Source organism: Manis javanica, chromosome 4, assembly GCF_040802235.1.
Source record: "Manis javanica isolate MJ-LG chromosome 4, MJ_LKY, whole genome shotgun sequence".
Lineage (NCBI taxonomy): Eukaryota > Metazoa > Chordata > Mammalia > Pholidota > Manidae > Manis > Manis javanica.
Genome location: NC_133159.1, coordinates 145,272,918 through 145,290,503, shown reverse-complemented (window position 1 = coordinate 145,290,503; position 17,586 = coordinate 145,272,918). Strand labels below are relative to the sequence as shown.

The window sequence follows — 17,586 nt, the reverse complement described above, 5'->3', positions numbered from 1 at the left end:
TCAAATGTATCACTTAGTTTACTGTCCCACTCTTTCTTTTGGAGCCCTTCTTCATTTCTAACCTGATCTTGTTCTCTAGGCGGACTGTATAGCTGTCATCCTGGGAATTCCCCCCTCACATTTGTCATGCTGAAGTCGGTCTTGCCAGGATCCCTTTTCTTTCCTTGTTTTCCCCCTCTGTTGTAGGACATTCTCTTGTAGTATGTTGGGAAAAGGTGCAAGAGATTGTTCTTACTTTCTTTTTGTTGTATTTTTATGGTACCCTGTTCTTATTTGGGTGTAGTTTTCTTTTTCTCTAAGAATATTTGGAGGTTTGATAATTTATGCTTCATTCTTCATTGTTTATGTTTGTTTTGGGGTCATATACTTTAGAGAAGAGTTCTCATTTACTCTGTCTAGGTGATACATGTGTCAGGAGAGGGCTGCTAGATGTAAATGCTCACTTAATCTTCACCTTTACCTCATTAGTCCCTCCTGTAGTGCTCAGCTACATCTGATATTTCTATTTATGTAGCCTTTCTGTCCTAGTTCCTCCAGAGAATGTATCTCTGGTCTTCTAATAGATATTTACATGTAAAAAGTTGATGTGAAAATCGTGGTTGTGTGTGCGAGTAGGTGGTACATTGGTGCCTGACTGCATCATGCTGCAAGTTTAGACCTGAGAGTCTTAATGACTCTTTGTATAGATGTTAAACCAATCTTCCTTTAGCCCCCATCTTTTGCCCCAGTGTCTTTTGTGGTAATTGGTACCATCAGTTCCTGATCCTTTTTTGGGTGCTGTGGACAAAGTAGTTACTTTGCCTCATTTTCAGGTTTCTCAACTGGTAGTACTTAGATTTCAACCTTGTTTGGTTGGCTTTAGGGCACCATTCCTCCAGATGCTTAATATTCCCCAGAAGAATTTGACATCATCTTGGGTCCTCAGTATTCTCTTCTGTTCTTTTCGTCCATACGAGTTTATATCTTTTTTTTTATTCTGGTTGCAATTTTAGTCTAGAGAAGTCTAGAGAGAGAAGAGATGAAATTACTTTTTAAAAAATAAAACTAAAATAAATACACTGTTAGGTTTTTCTACCTTGCAGTTTTATTAGGCTTGATTGTAATCTATTTTCCAGCTGCACAGATTTTTATTTTTCAAGTCTTCAAAGCTTCATCTGTACAAAAGAACACTTTTAAGTACTCCTTGTCTACAAATTAATCTATTGTTAGTCTGTTTATTTTAAATAAATATAAATAGTTTATTGTTAGTATACCTGGACCTGTGGCAATACTTTAGTGCCTGATACTCTGTTTTAAGGATATATAATAACTTACGGAATCTGTCCTCTATTGGTGGACAGTGTTTGCTTCTTATAAATGCTTTAAAAACTTCTACGTACATTATCATGTTATAAGTGAAAAGATTTATTGGTCATCATACTGCTGTTTTTTAAACATATCACCAGTCCTTCAAATAATCTATAATCAACAATGTATAAGATTGTCATTTTATATCCCAATGATTGATTTTCTTGTCTCCACTGGACTACGAACATTTGAATTTGTTAGTGAAGACATTAATGAAAATTAGGCATCTTGAAGAAATATGTAGTCTAGTAGCTGAATTAATTTCTCCATTGCTATAATTTGTGAGAAGAGCTTTGGTCTGTTTTTCACTTTTGCATTCTAAAAAGGGAAAAAAAACAGTAGTATATTGGGGATGTTAATGAGCCCAGTTTTTAATAACTTAAGCATCTTGTATTCACACTTTACTCTAGCTGCTTATTCAAGTATTAGTTCTGTTTTATCATTGCCCTACATGTGTTGAACCCATGAACTTTCCCTCCTTACTACAAACACTTATTGAATGATAATCTGTGAACCAGGCGCTCTTCAGTCATTATCTTGCTTGTCCTTTCTGTCTTAAGACTGTTGACTCGTCCCTTTTTCTTGTCCTTTGGAGACCATACTCTTGTGTTTCCTAAATATTCCTTATCAGTCTTCTTTGAGTATTTTTTCTTTCTCTGCAGACACTGTAAACATTAGTTTCTTCCAGTTTTGTCTCCTTTTGTCTCCATCTCACTTTGCTTCTTATTCATGGTTTTAACTACCAGCTATTTTTTTCTTGGTATCATTAATCTACAATTACATGAAAGACATTATGTTTACTAGGCTCCCCCCTTCACCAAGTCCCCCCCGACATACCCCTTCACAGTCACTGTCTATCAGCGTAGTAAGATGCTATAAAATCACTACTTGTCTTCTCTGTGTTGCACAGCGCTCCCCGTGCCCCCCCCCCACTATGCATGCTAATCATAATGCCCCCTTTCTTTTTTCCCGCCCTTATCCGTCCCTTCCCACCCATCCTCCCTAGTCCCTTTCCCTTTGGTAACTGTTAGTCCATTCTTGGGTTCTGTGCTCCTGCTGCTGTTTTGTTCCTTCAGTTTTCCTTTTTTTCTTATACTCCACATATGAGTGAAATCATTTGGTACTTGTCTTTCTCTGCCTGGCTTATTTCACTGAGCATCATACCTGCTAGCTCCATCCATGTTGTTGCAAATGGTAGGATCTGTTTTTTTCTTGTAGCTGAGTAATATTCCATTGTGTATATGTACCACATCTTCTTTATCCATTCATCTACTGATGGACACTTCGGTTGCTTCCATATCTTGGCTATTGTAAATAGTGCAGTGATAAACAGAGGGGTGCATCTGTCTATTTCAACCTGGAGTGCTGCATTCTTAGGGTAAATTCCTAGAAGTGGAATTCCTGGGTCAAATGGTAAGTCTATTTTGAGCATTTTGAGGAACCTCTATACTGCTTTCCACAATGGTTGAACTAATTTACATTCCCACCAGCAGTGTAGGAGGGTTCCCCTTTCTCCACAACCTCACCAACATTTGTTGTTGTTTGTCTTTCGGATGGTAGCCATCCTTACTGGTGTGAGGTGATATCTCATTGTGGTTTTAATTTGCATTTCTCTGATGACAAGCGATGTGGAGCATCTTTTTATGTGTCTGTTGGCCATCTGAATTTCTTCTTTAGAGAACTGTCTATTCAGCTCCTCTGCCCATTTTTTAATTGGATTATTTGCTTTTTGTTTGTTGAGGCGTGTGAGCTCTTTATATATTTTGGATGTCAATCCTTTATCGGATCTGTCATTTATGAATATATTCTCCCATACTGCAGAATACCTTTTTGTTCTATTGATGGTGTCCTTTCCTGTACAGAAGCTTTTCAGCTTGAAAAGCTTGTTCATTTTTGCTTTTGTTTCCCTTGCCTGGGGAGATATGTTGAAGAAGAGGTCACTCATGTTTATGTCTAAGAGATTTTTGCCTATGTTTCTTTATAAGAGTTTTATGGTTTCATGACTTACGTTCAAGTCTTTGATCCATTTTGAATTTACTTCTGTGTATGGGGTTAGACAGTGATCCAGTTTCATTCTCTTACATGTAGCTGTCCAGTTTTGCCAGCACCATCTGTTGAAGAGACTGTCATTTCCCCATTGTATGTCCATGGCTCCTTTATCGAATATTAGTTGACCATATATGTTTGGGTTAATGTTTGGAGTCTTTGTTCTGTTCCATTGGTCTGTGGCTCTGTTCTTGTGCCAATACCAAATTGTCTTGATTACTGTGGCTTTGTAGTAGAGCTTGAAGTTGGGGAGTGGGATCCCCCCCCCACTTTATTCTTCGTTCTCAGAATTGCTTTCGCTATTCAAGGTCTTTGGTGTTTCCATATGAATTTTTGAACTATTTGTTCCAGTTCATTGAAGAATGCTGTTGGTAATTTGATAGGGACTGCATCGAATTTGTATATTGTTTTGGGCAGGATGGCCATTTTAATGATATTAATTCTTCCTAGCCAGGAGGATGGGATGAGTTTCCATTTATTAGTGTCCTCTTTAATTTCTCTTAAGAGTATCTTATAGTTTTCAGGGAATAGGTCTTTCACTTCCTTGGTTAAATTTATTCCTAGGTATTTTATTCTTTTTGATGCTATTGTGAATGGAATTGTTTTCCTGATTTCTCTTTCTATTAGTTCATTGTTAGTGTATAGGAAAGCCACAGATTTCTGTGTGTTAATTTTATATCCTGCAACTTTGCTGAATTCTGGTATTAGTTCTAGTAATTTTGAAGTGGAGTCTTTAGGATTTTTTAAGTACAATATCATGTCATCTGCAAATAGTGACAGTTTGACTTCTTCTTTACCATCTGGATGCCTTGTATTTCTTTGTTTTGTCTAATTGCTGTGGCTAGGACCTCCAGTACTATGTTGAATAACAGTGGGGAGAGTGGGCATCCCTGTCTTGTTCCCGATCTCAGAGGAAAAGCTTTCAGATTCTCACTGTTCAGTATGATGTTGGCTGTGGGTTTATCATATATGGCCTTTATTATGTTGAGGTAACTGCCCTCTGTGCCCATTTTGTTGAGAGTTTTTACCATGAATGGATGTTCAATTTTGTCGAATGCTTTTTCAGCATCTATGGAGATGATCATGTGGTTTTTGTCCTTCTTTTTGTTGATGTGGTGGATGATGTTGAAGGATTTTCGAATGTTGTACCATCCTTGCATCCCTGGGATGAATCCCACTTGGTCATGGTGTATGATCCTTTTGATGTATTTTTGAATTTGGTTTGCTAATATTTTGTTGAGTATTTTTGCATGTATGCTCATCAGGGATATTGGTCTGTAGTTTCCTTTTTTGGTGGGGTCTTTGCCTGGTTTTGGTATTAGGGTGATGTTGGCTTCATAGAATGAGTTTGGGAGTATTCCCTCCTCTTCTATTTTTCAGAAAACTTTAAGGAAAATGGGTATGATGTCTTCTCTGTTATGTCTGATAAAATTCTGAGGTAAATCCATCTGCCCGGGGGTTTTGTTCTTGGGTAGTATTTTAATTACCGCTTCAATATCTTTGCTGGTAATTAGTTTGTTTAGATTTTGTGTTTCTTCCTTGGTCATTCTTGGAATGTTGTATTTTTCTGGGAAGTTGTCCATTTCTTCTAGGTTTTCCTGTCTTAGCATATAGGTTTTCATAGTAGTCTCTAATAATTCTTTGTATTTCTGTTGAGTCCGTCGTGATGTTTCCATTCTCATTTCTGATTCTATTGATGTGTGTTGATTCTCTTTTTCTCTTAATAAGTCTGGCTAGAGGCTTATCTATTTTGTTTATTTTCCTGAAGAACCAGCTCTTGGTTTCATTGATTCTTTTCTATTGTTTTATTCTTCTCAATTTTATTTATTTCTTCTCTGATCTTTAGTATGTCTCTCCTGCTGACTTTAGGCCTCATTTTGTTCTTTTTCCAATTTTGATAATTGTGACATTAGACTATTCATTTGGAATTGTTCTTCCTTCTTTAAATACGCCTGGATTGCTGCATTCTTTCCTCTTAGGACTGCTGTTGCTGCATCCCACCTGTGGCTTTATGTTGTTGTTATTTATTTCCATATATTGTTGGATCTCCATTTTCATTTGGTCATTGATTATTTAGGAGCATGTTGTTAAGCCTTCATGTGTTTGTGAGCCTTTTTGCTTTCTTTGTACAATTTATTTCTAGTTTTATACCTTTGTGGTTTGAAAAGTTGGTTGATTCGATTTCAATCTTTTTGAATTTACTGAGGCTCTTTTTGTGGCCTAGTATGTGGTCTATTCTGGAGAATGTTCCATGTGCACTTGAGAAGAATGTGTATCCTGTTGCTTTTGGATGTAGAGTTCTATAGATGTCTATTAGGTCTATCTGTTCTAGTGTGTTGTTCAGTGCCTCTGTGTCCTTACTTATTTTCTGTCTGGAGGATCTGTCCTTTGGAGCGAGTGGTGTGTTGAAGTCTCCTAGAATGAATGCATTGCATTCTATTTCCTCCGTTAATTCTGTTAGTATTTGTTTCACATATGTTTGAGCTCCTGTATTGGTTGCATATATATTTATAATGGTTATATCCTCTTGTTGGCTTGACCCCTTTATCATTTTATAATGTCCTTCTTTATCTCTTGTTACTTTCTTTGTTTTGAAGTCTATTTTGTATGATACTATTACTGCAACACCTGCTTTTTTCTCCTTGTTGTATGCATGAAATATCTTTTTCTATCCCTTGACTTTTAGTCTGTGCATGTCTTTGGGTTTGAGATGAGTCTCTTGTAAGCAGCATATAGATGCGTCTTGTTTTTTTATCCATTCTATTACTCTGTGTCTTTTCATTGGTGCATTCAGTCCATTTACAATTAGGGTGATTATTGAATGATATGTACTTATTGCCATTGCAGGCTTTAGTTTTGTGGTTATGAAAGGTTTAAGGGTAGCTTCTTTACTATCTAACTGTCTAATTAACTCACTTATTGCGCTGTTATAAACATAGTCTGATGATTCTTTATTTCTCTCCCTTCTTATTCTTCCTCCTTCATTCTTTATATGTTGGGTGTTTTATTCTGTGCATTTTGTGTTTCCTTTAACTGCTTTTGTGGGTAGTTCATTTTATTTTTTGCCTTTAGTTAGTATTTGATTGTTCCGCTTTCTTTGCTGTGATTTTATTTTCTCTGGTGACATCTGTTTAGCCTTAGGGGTGCTTCCATCTAGAGCAGTCCCTGTAAAATACCCTGTAGAGGTGGTTTGTGGAAGGCAAATTCTCTCAACTTTTGCTTGTCTGGGAATTGTTTATTCCCTCCTTTGTATTTAAATGATAATCGTGCTGAATACAGTATCCTTGGTTCAAGGGCTTTCTGTTTCATTGCATTAAATATATCATGCCATTCTCTTCTGGCCTGTAAGGTTTCTGTTGAGAAGTCTGATGATAGCCTGATGGGTTTTCCTTTGTAGGTGATCTTTTTTCTCCCTCTGGCTGCCTTTACTACTCTGTCCTTGTCTTTGATCTTTGCCATTTTAATTATTATGTGTCTTGGTGTTGTCCTCCTTGGTTCCCTTGTGCTGGTAGTTCTGTGTGCTTCTGTGGTCTGAGAGACTATTTCCTCCCCCAGGTTGGGGAAGTTTTCAGCAATTATTTCTTCGAAGACAGTTTCCATCCCTTTTTCTCTCTCTTCTTCGTCTGGTACCCCTATAATGCGGATATTGTTCCTTTTGGATTGGTCACACAGTTCTCTTAATATTCTTTCATTCCTGGAGATCCTTTTTTCTCTCTCTGTGTCAGCTTCTCTCCATTTGTGTTCTCTGATTTCTATTCCATTAACAGCCTCTTGCACCTCGTCCATTCTGCTTTTAAGTCCTTCCAGAGATTGTTTTATTTCTGTATTCTCCCTCCTTAGTTCTTACATATTTCTCTGCAAGTCCATCAGCATGTTCATGACCTTTATTTTGAGTTCTTTTTCAGGAATAATTGTTAAATCTACCTCCCCAGATTCCTTCTCAGGAGAGGATGTCGAAGGTGTCTGGGTTAGCCTGGTCTGGATCAAATTTTTTTGCCTTTTCATGTTAATAGATGCAGTGGTATGCTATTGACTCGTCTGTCAGCTGGGAGAGCCAAGACCTTTTCCATTTGCTCCTGTCCTTTCTTTACTGGGACAACTGCGACCCCTATCGCCTTGTGTTGGGCAATTGCGTGTAGACTGGTTCTGTTTCTTGCCCACCTGCTATGGAGGAAGCTCTATGGCTGTGGGCGTGGCCAGCCTCAGGCTGCTACTCTGCTGTGGCGGGGCGCCGGAGTGGGAACAGACTTTCGGGGGGCTGTTTATCACTGTGAAGGGTCTCAGAGCTGCTGCCTAGGGGGTTAGGCCACTCGTAGTTCCCCAGGATTTCCAGCTGCTGGGCTAAGTGTCCCGGGACACTTCTGTCCAACTGTGGGGTCCCTGTCCCTTTAAGACTTTCAAAAAGCACTTGCTTTTCTTTTGTTCCAGGGGCGCCAACTGCGGGGACCTTCTCACAGGTCTTACTGTCCTGTTTCCCTAGTATCCAACACCCCACGCCTAGGTGCGGATGGTAGGGCTGGCTATTTAGCAGTCCTTGGCTCCCTCTCCCTCCCCGATCTGACTCCTCTCCTCCCACCAGGAGATGGGGTGAGGGGCACTCCGGTCCCACCAGGCCAGGGCTTGTATCTTACCCCCTTTGTGAGGTGCTGGGTTCTTGCGGGTGTGGATGTCGTCTGGCTGTTGTCGTGTATCTTCTGGTCTCTCTTTTAGGGATAGTTGTATTTGTTGTATTTTCAAAAATATATATGTTTTTGGGAGGAGATTCCCACTGTCGTACTCATGCCCCCATGTTGGCTCCAGCAGCTAATTTTCTTATGACTCCTATTAAACCTCTTCTAAGCATTACACTCATAATTGCAAAAACCTAATAAATCACCACAAAATTCCTCATATTCAAAATATCCTTACCAGAATTTATCATCTTTTCTTCCTCATTTTATCTTTTTTCTTAACATTTTCTTTCTACATGATACCACCATCCTTCAAGTTTCCCAGAATGGAATCCTGGGTATTCTAGATTTCTTCTTTCAGTCAAGCTTCAAGTTCTACTGACTTTTCTTCTACCAATTTGTTTTCTTTTACTTTTTCTTCTATTCCTTTCCTTTTTTAAATTAAAATATCGCTGATATACAATCTTATAAAGGTTTCCTGTGAACAGGATTGTGGTTTCAACTTTTACCTATATTATCAAGTCCTCACTCCCCACCCATTGCAGTCACTATCTATCAGTATAGTAAGATGCTATCAAGTCATTACTTGTTTTTTCCATGCTGTACTGCCTTCTGCATGATCTTCCTATATTGTGATTGTGAATGATACTGCCCCTTAATTACCTTCTCCCTCCCCACCCACCCTTCCCAACTCCTCCCCTTTGGGAACCACTAGTCCCTTCTGGAGTCTGTGGATCTGCTGCTATTTTGTTCATTCAGTTTTGTTTTGTTTTTATGCTCCACAAATGAGAGATGTCATTTGGCACTTGTCTGACTCTGCCTGGCTTATTTCACTGAGCATAATACCCTCTAGCTCTATCCGTGTTGCTGCAAATGTTAGGATTTCTTTTTATGTCTGAATAGTCTTCCATTGTGTATACGTACCACCTTTTCATTATCCATTCATCTATTAGTGGACACTTAGGTTGCTTCCATATCTTGGCTATAGTAAATAGTGCAGCGATAAACATAGGAGAACATCTGTCTTTGAATTGGAGAGCTTGTTTTCTTTTGGTAAATTCCTAGGAGTGGAATTACTGGGTCAAATGGTGTTTCTATTTTTAGTTTTTTAAGGAACCTCCATATTGCTTTTTATAGTGGTTGAACTAATTTACATTCCCACCAATAGTGTAGGAGGTCTCTCCTCTCTCTGTATCCTCATCAGCATTTGTTGTTTCTTGTCTTTTGGATGGATGGTGGCCATCCTAACTAGTGTGAGGTGGTGTCTTATTATGGTTTGAATTTGTGTTTCCCTGATTATTAGCCATGTGGAGCATCTTTTCATGTGCCTGTTGATCATACAGATTTCTTCTTTGGAGAAGTGTCTGTTCATAAATTCCATCTATTTTTTAAATCAGGTTATTTGTTTTCTGTGTGTTAAAGGTGTATGAATGCTTTACATATTTTTGGTGTTAACCCTTATTGGATAAATCATTTAAGAATATACTCTCCTATATTGTAGGGTGCCTTTTTGTTTTGCTGATGGTATCCTTTGCTGTACAGAAGCCTTTTAGTTTGATGAGTCCCACTTGTTCATTTTTTATTTTGTTTCCCTTGCCTGAGGAGACATGTTCAGGAAAAAGTTGTGCATGTTTATATTCAAAAGATTTTTGCCTATGTTGTCTTGTAAGAGTTTTATGGTTTCATGACTTACATTCAGGTCTTTGATCCATTTCGAGTTTACTTTTGTGTGTGTAATTAGACAGTAGTCCAGTTTCATTCTCTTACATGTAGCTGTCCCATTTTGCCAGCACCAGTTTGTTGAAGAGGCTGTTATTTCCCCATTGTGTATTGATGGCTCCTTTATTGTATGTAAATTGACCATATATGCATGGGTTTACATCCGGGCTCTCTATTTTGTTCCATTCATCTATAGGTCTGTTCTTCTGCCAGTACCAAATTTTTTTGATTACTGTGGCTTTGTAGTAGAGCTTGAAGTTGGGGAGCGTAATCACCCTGCTTTATTCTTCCTTCTGAGGATTGCTTTGACTATTTGGGGTCTTTTGTTGTTCTATTTTAGCACTGAATTTTAGAACTACAGTTCTGTTGGTTTTTGATAGGAATTTATTGGATCTGTACACTGCTCTAGGCAGGATGGCCATTCTGACAATATTATTTCTTCCTATCCATGAGCATGGGATGTATTTCCATTTATTGTTGTCTTCTTTAATTTCTCTCATGAGTTCCTTGTAGTTTTCAGAGTACAGGTCTTTCATGTCTTTGGTTAGGTTTATTCCTAGATATCTTTTTCTTTTTTTTTCATTAAGATATTATTAATATACACTCTTATGAAGGTTTCACATGAAAAAACAATGTGGTTACTACATTCACCCCTGTTATCATGTCCCCCCATACCCCATTGAAGTCACTGCCCATCAGTGTAGTAAGATGCCACAGAGTCACTATTTGCCTTCTCTGTGCTACACTGTCTTCCCCATGATCCCCCCCACACCATGTGTGCCAATCATAACACCCCTGAATCCCTTTCTCCCTCCCTTCCCCCTCCCCCTCCCCCACCCCTCCCCTTTGGTAACTGCTAGTCCCTTCTTGGAGTCTGTGAGTCTGTTGCTGTTTTGTTCCTTCAGTTTTGCTTCATTGTGATACTCCACAAATGAGGGAAATCATTTGGTACTTCTCTTTCTCCACCTGGCTTATTTCACTGAGCATAATACCTCCAGCTCCATCCATGTTGTTGAAAATTGCCTAATTTGTTTCTTATGGCTAAGTAGTATTCCACTGTGTATATGTACCACATCTTCTTTATGCATTTATCCACTGATGGACACTTAAGTTGCTTCAGTATCTTAGCTATTGTAAATAGTGCTGCAATAAACATAGGGGTGCATATGTCTTTTTGAATCTGTGATCCTGTTTTCTTTGGGTAAATTCCTAGGAGTGGAGTTCCTGGGTCAAATGCTATTTCTATTTTTAGTTTTTTGAGGAACCTCCATATTGCTTTCCACAATGGTTGAATTAGCTTACATTCCCATCAGCAGTGTAGGAGGTTTCCCTTTTCTCCACATCCTCACCAGCATTTGTTGTTCTTAGTCTTTTTGATACTGGCCATTTTAACTGGTGCGAGGTGATATCTCATTGTGGTTTTTATTTGCATTTCCCTTATAATTAGTGATGTGGAGCATCTTTTCATGTGCCTGTTGGCCATCTGAATTTCTCCTTTGGAGAAGTGTCTGTTCCTCTGCCCATTTTTTAATCAGGTTATTTGCTTTTTGGGTGCTAAGGTATGTGAGTTCTTTATATATTTTGGATGTTAACCCCTTGTCAGATATGTCATTTACAAATATATTCTCCCATACTGTATGATGCCTTTTTGTTCTGTTGATGGTGTCCTTTGCTGTACAGTAGCTTTTAAGTTTGACGTAGTCCCATGTGTTCATTTTTGCTTTTGTTTCCTTTGCTCGAGGAGTTGCATTCAGAAAACAGTTGTTCATTTTTATATTCAGGAGATTTTTGCCAATGTTATCTTCTAAGAGTTTTATGATTTCATGACTTACATGCAGGTCTTTGATCCATTTTGAGTTTACCCTTGTGTATAGGGTTACACAATAATCCAATTTCATTCTCTTGTATGTAGCTGTCCAGTTTTGCCAACACCAGTTGTTGAAGAGGCTATCCTTTCCCCATTGTATGTCCATGGCTCCTTTATCGTATATTAATTGACCATATATACTTGGGTTTATATCTGGGCTCTGGAGTCTGTTCCATGGGTCTGTTCTTGTGCCAGTACAAATATTCTTGATTACTGTGGCTTTGTAGTAGAGCTTGAAGTCTGGGAGCATACTTCCCCCAGCTTTATTCTTCCTTCTCAGGATTGCTTTGGCTATTCAGGGTCTTTTGTGGTTCCATATGAATTTTATAATTATTTTCTCTAGTTTGTTGAAGAATGCTGTTGGTATTTTGATAGGAATTGCATTGAATCTGTAGATTGCTTTAGGCCAGATGGCCATTTTGACAATGTTAATTCTTCCTATCCATGAGCATGGGATGTGTTTCCATTTATTAGTATCTTCTTTAATTTCTCTTAAGAGCGTCTTGTAGTTTTCAGTATATAGGTCATTCATTCACTTCCTTGGTTAGGTTTATTCCTAGGTGTTTTTTTTCTCTTTAAAGCAACTGTGAATGGAATTGTTTTTCTGATTTCTCTTTCTGTTAGTTTATCATTAGTGTATAGGAGTGCAACAGATTTCTGTGTATTAATTTTGTATTCTGCAAATTTGCTGAATTCAGATATTAGATCTAGTAGTTTTGGAGTAGATTCTTTAGGTTTTTATGTACAATATCATGTCATCTGCAAACAGTGACAGTTTGACTTCTTCCTTACCACTCTGGATGCCTTTTATTTCTTTGTGTTGTCTGATTATTGTGGCTGGGACCTCCAGTACTATGTTGAGTGGAAGTAGTGAGTGTAGCCATCCTTGTCTTGTTCCCAATCTTAGTGGAAAAGTTTTTAACTTTTTGCTGTTAAGTATGATGTTCGCTGTGGGTTTGTTGTATATGGCCTTTATTATGTTGAGGTACTTAACTCCATAGCCATTTTGTTGAGAGTTTTTATCATGAATAGATGTTGAATTTTGTCAAATGCTTTTCAGCTTGTATTGAGATGCTTATGTAACTTTTGTCCCTTTTGTTGATGTAATGTATGATGTTTTTCTAATATTGTACCATATTTGCATCCCTGGAATAAATCCCACTTGTTTATGATGGATGATCTTTTTGAGGTATTTTTGAATATGGTTTGGTAATATTTTGTTGAGAATTTGTGTATCTATGTCCATGAGGGATATTGGTCCATAATTTTCTTTTTTTGTGGTGTCTTTGCCTGGTTTTGGTATTTGAGTGATGCTGGCCTCATAAAATGAGTTTGGAAGTACTTGCTTCACTTCTACTTTTTTGAAAACTTTAAGGAGGATGAGTATTAGGTCTTTTTTAAATGTTTGATAAAACTCAGCTGTGAAGCCCTCTGTACCAGGTATATTGTTCTTAGGTAGTGTTTTGATTACCAGTTTGAGTCAATTTCTTTGCTAGTAATTGGTCTGTTCAGATTTTCTGTGTTTTCCTGGGTCAGTCTTGGAAGATTGTATTTTTCTAGGAAATTGTCCATTTCTTCTAGGTTATCCAGGTTGTTGGCATATAATTTTTCATAGTATTCTCTAATAGTTTTTTGTATTTCCATTGTGTCTGTAGTGATTTTTCCTTTTTCAGTTATGATTCTGTTTATGAGTGAATACTCTCTTTTTTTCTTGATAAGTCTGGTTAGGGGTTTACCTGTTTTGCTTATTTTCTGAATGAACCAGTTCATAGTTTCATTGATTCTTTCTACTATTCTTGTCAATTTTGTTTATTTCTGCTCTGATATTTTTATGTTCCTCCTTCTACTGACTTTGGGCCTCATTTCTTCTTCTTTTTCTAGTTTCATTAATTGTGAGTTTAGACTGTTCATTTGGGATTGTTCTTCTTACTTGAGTTAAGCCTGTATTGGTATATACTTTCCTCTTAGAATTGCCTTCGCTGTATCCAACAGGTTTTGGGCTGTTGAATTGTTTTCATTTGTCTCCATATATTGCTTGATCTGTTTTAATTTGGTCGTTGATCCATTGGTTATTTAAGAGCCTGTTGTTAAGCCTCCGTGTGTTTTTGGGCTTTTTTGTTTTCTTTGCATAATTTAGTTTCATACCTTTTTGGTCTTAGAGGCTGGTTGGCACAATTTCAATCTTTTTGTGTTAACTGAAGCTCTTTTTGCGTTACAGTATGTGATCTAATCTGGAAAACATTCTGTGTACACTTGAGAATAATGTTTATCCTGCTGCTTTTGGGTGGAGTGTTCTATAGATGTCTGTTAGGTCCGTCTGTTCTAATGCACTGTTCAGTGCCTCTGTCTCCTTACTTACTTTCTGTCTGGTTGATCTGTGTTTTGGAGTGAGTGGTGTGTTGAAGTCTCCCAAAATGAATGCATTGCATTCTATTTACCCCCTGCAATTCTGTTAGTTTTTGTTTCACATATTGAGGTGCTCTAATATTGGGTGTGTAGCTATTTATAAAGGTTATCCGTTTGTTGGATTGACCCCTTTATCATTATGTAATGTCCTTCTTTGTCTCTCATTACTTTCTTTGTTTTGAGATCTATTTTGTCTGATATAAGTACTGCAACTCCTGCTTTTTTCTCCCTATTAGTTGCATGAAATATCTTTTCCATCCCTTCCCTTTTAGTCTGTGTATGTCTTTGGGTTTGAAGTAAGTCTCTTGTAGTCATCTTATAGATGGGTCCTGCTTTTTTATCCATTCTGTAACTCTTTGTCTTCTGATTGGTGTATTCAGACCATTTACATTTAGGGTTTGTACCTATTGATGTGTTTGTATTGCCATTGTAGTCGTTAGATTTATGGTTACCGAAGATTTCAAGGGCAACTTCCTTAGTATCTAACAGTCTGTCTTAAGTCACTTATTACACAACTTCAAACACAATCTAAAGATCTTTTTCCACTTCTTCCTCCACTTTTTATATACTAAGTGTCATATTGTGTAGTCTTTGTATATCCCTTGACTAACTTCGTGAGTAGTTGATTTAATTTTGTATTTGCTTAGTAATTAATTGGTCTACTTCCTTTTCTGTGGTTTTATTTTTTCTGGTGACAGCTATTTAGCTGTAGGAGCACTTTCACCTACAGCAGTCCCTTTAAGGTACACTGTGGTGATGGTTTGTTGGTGAATTCCCTCAACTTTTGCTCATCTGGAAATTGTTTAATCCCTGTTTCAAATTTAAATAATAATCTTGCTGGGTAGAGTTTGGAGACTCTTGTTTCATGCCACTCCCTCTGGCCTGTAAGGTTTCTTCTGAGCAGTCTGCTTATAGCTGGATTGGGTTTCCTTTAAAGTGATCTCTTTTGTCTCTCCAGCTGTTTTCTCTTGTCCTTGATTTTTGCCATTTTAATTATTATATGTCTTGATGTTATCTTCCTAAGTTTCTTCTGTTGGGAGATCTCTGCACTTCCATGACCTGAGAGACTATTTCCTTTCCCAGACTGGGGAAGTTTTCAGCAGTTACATCCTCAAAGAGACTTTCTCTCCCTTTGTCTCTCTCTTCTTCTTCTGGAACCCCCATAATGTGAATATTGTTCTGTTTGGATTGGTCACACAGGTTTTTTATTCTTTATTCCTAGAGATCCTTTTTTTTCTTTGTGCCTCAGCTTCTTTGTTTTCTTGTTCTCTGGTTTCTATTTCATTTACCATCTCCTCTACTTCATCTACTTTTAAATCCCTCCATTCTATGTTTCATTTCAGGTACTGTATTTTTCAAAATTTATATATCTTTGTTGAAGTCCTCCCTGAGACCTTGAATATTTTTCTGTATCTCTGTGAGCATATTTATGACTTTTATTTTAAAAGAAGATTGGTGATTTCAGTAATCACTGAATCATAAGCCTTCTTTCTGGCATTTTTTCTTGCAATTTTGTTTGATCCTTTGCCACTTCATTTTTTTTTTTAGCATTTCTTATGTGTAGGTGGCTCCCTCTATTGCCCAGAAACTCAGTTTCTTATTGGCAGCCCCAACTGTCAGCAAGCAGTGGGTGTATTGTTTTGCCTTGTTTGTAGTGAGCTGGGTAAGCTGTCAGCTGATTGTGTGAGCTGGAAAAATACTTCCTGGAGCTGCCTTGCACCTGCATCAATGGCAGGGGTCTCAGGTGAGCGGAACCAGTGCCTACCCAGGAGGAAAGAACTTGGCTGAGAGGGTTTCCTTCCTTCCTGGCTGCAACGACCTGCCTCCACTGCCAAGTCCAGTGGACTGTGTGTGCATGGAGGACCCTCTGTGCTACACCCCTGTAGCTACTGTGGGTGGGACCACCCTCTGGCTGGCGTTGCATGATGGCAGGACTGCAGGTGAGGAGGATTGGTGCCTGCTGGAAGGAAGGTGCAGCAGGCTGTGTACCACAGTGGGGATCCTCATGGCTGCGTTGCCCACCATGGGGATGGAGCGTCTGAAGCTCCTGAGAGTTCCCAATCTGATGGGCTGAGTGTGCTGGAAAGATTTTGTCCATGTGCTCTTTCTCCTGAGCATGGAATTTGTGTGATCTTTGCCCCTTTAGTGTCCCTCTTACTGCTGGGTAGTCCTTCAAACTGCCCACCTTTCTTTTGTCCCTGGGGGGCCAGTTGTGCATACCTGTTCTCCAGAAGTGGCTGTAATCTCAGTCCCTCAGAGTATTCCACCCCTCTTCGCTTTCCAACCCCTCTTATCTCCAGAGCACCATGTGATGTGGGTACGTGCTCCCGGAGCATATCTCCAGGACTGGGTGTTCAGCAGTCCTGGGCTTCTACTCCCTCCCCTCTCTGTTCCTCTTCCCCCACCTGTGGGCTGGGGTGGGAGGAGGGCTTGGGTTCCACAGGACTGTGGCTTTACCACTTTACCCTTTTCTGTGTGGTCTTCTCTTCTTCCCCAGATGTAGACAGTCTGTTCTGCAGTCTTCAGGTCACTTTTTCAGGATTGTATTTGCTGTATTTTCATTTTTTACCTGGTTTTGGGAGGTTTTTGTCTCATTTCTCACACTGCCATCTTTTTCCCCTTTCTACTCCTTTTTTCTTGTACTAGCAGCTTACTTTTTGCTTCTAGGTTTATTCCTTTCTCTATACTACTGGTGGAATTAATTACCTGAATTGTATCTGACTATGTTTCCTGTTCTCTTTTGCCTGTATCTAACTATGCCTTCTGCAGTGCAGAATTTCTTTGTCTTGGTCAGTGATTGCCTCTCCAGGGTTATCATTTTCTATTCTCTGTCTTGTATATTTTGTTCTGTAAGCATACAGCTCTCCATATGCTCTATACATCAGTGTACTTTGAAAAAAACTATGGTCTTCGCTGGGTGTATCCTTTTTTCCCTTTTGCTTGGATTAGCCTTAAAATTTTATGTCATCATCTTCTGCCCAAAAGTGTTCTCTTTCTCCAGCACAGACTGAAAGTACCATTTCTGTGGCTCCCTCATGATCATTGAACTGACTTCATAATATTAAAGAGTATTTATTTTTCTGCACTTGTGGACAGAGACTGTTCTATTCAGTGAAAAAGAAAACTCTTCAATGCCCAAAATAAAGTAATGGCTTAGTAATTTTCAGAAGAAAATAACAATATAAATAAATAAAACTGATAATGTACACCTACAAATTTTAGGTTGTTAGAATCATTTCTTTAAAGATTACTTTCTTTGTAAATGATGACAAAAATCTAAGCTAAACTTGGGAGCTATCCTCAGTATGGATAGGCACATGCTCAAGTACAAGTAATTTAATTTTTTATCCCAAAGGAAATGAGTGCATTGCTGCTGAAAACATATAAAATGCCAAAATCTAATGCCATTTAGCTTACCTGCTAATTTGAAGTACTTGTGAGCTCCTTTTTGCCCCTGGCTAAAATTTTTAGCGTAATTTGATGTTTTGTTATTTGAAAATAGTGGGTCAAGAGTTTGTATATTCATTTTCT

General features: G+C 38.3%; 1 protein-coding gene across 5 annotated transcripts in view; it reads left to right on the top strand.

Moving 5' to 3' along the window:
- The window catches only part of USP32 (ubiquitin specific peptidase 32), a 234,431-nt gene that overhangs the window by 41,713 nt on the left and 175,132 nt on the right, over positions 1-17,586 (top strand). The window lies entirely within an intron of this gene.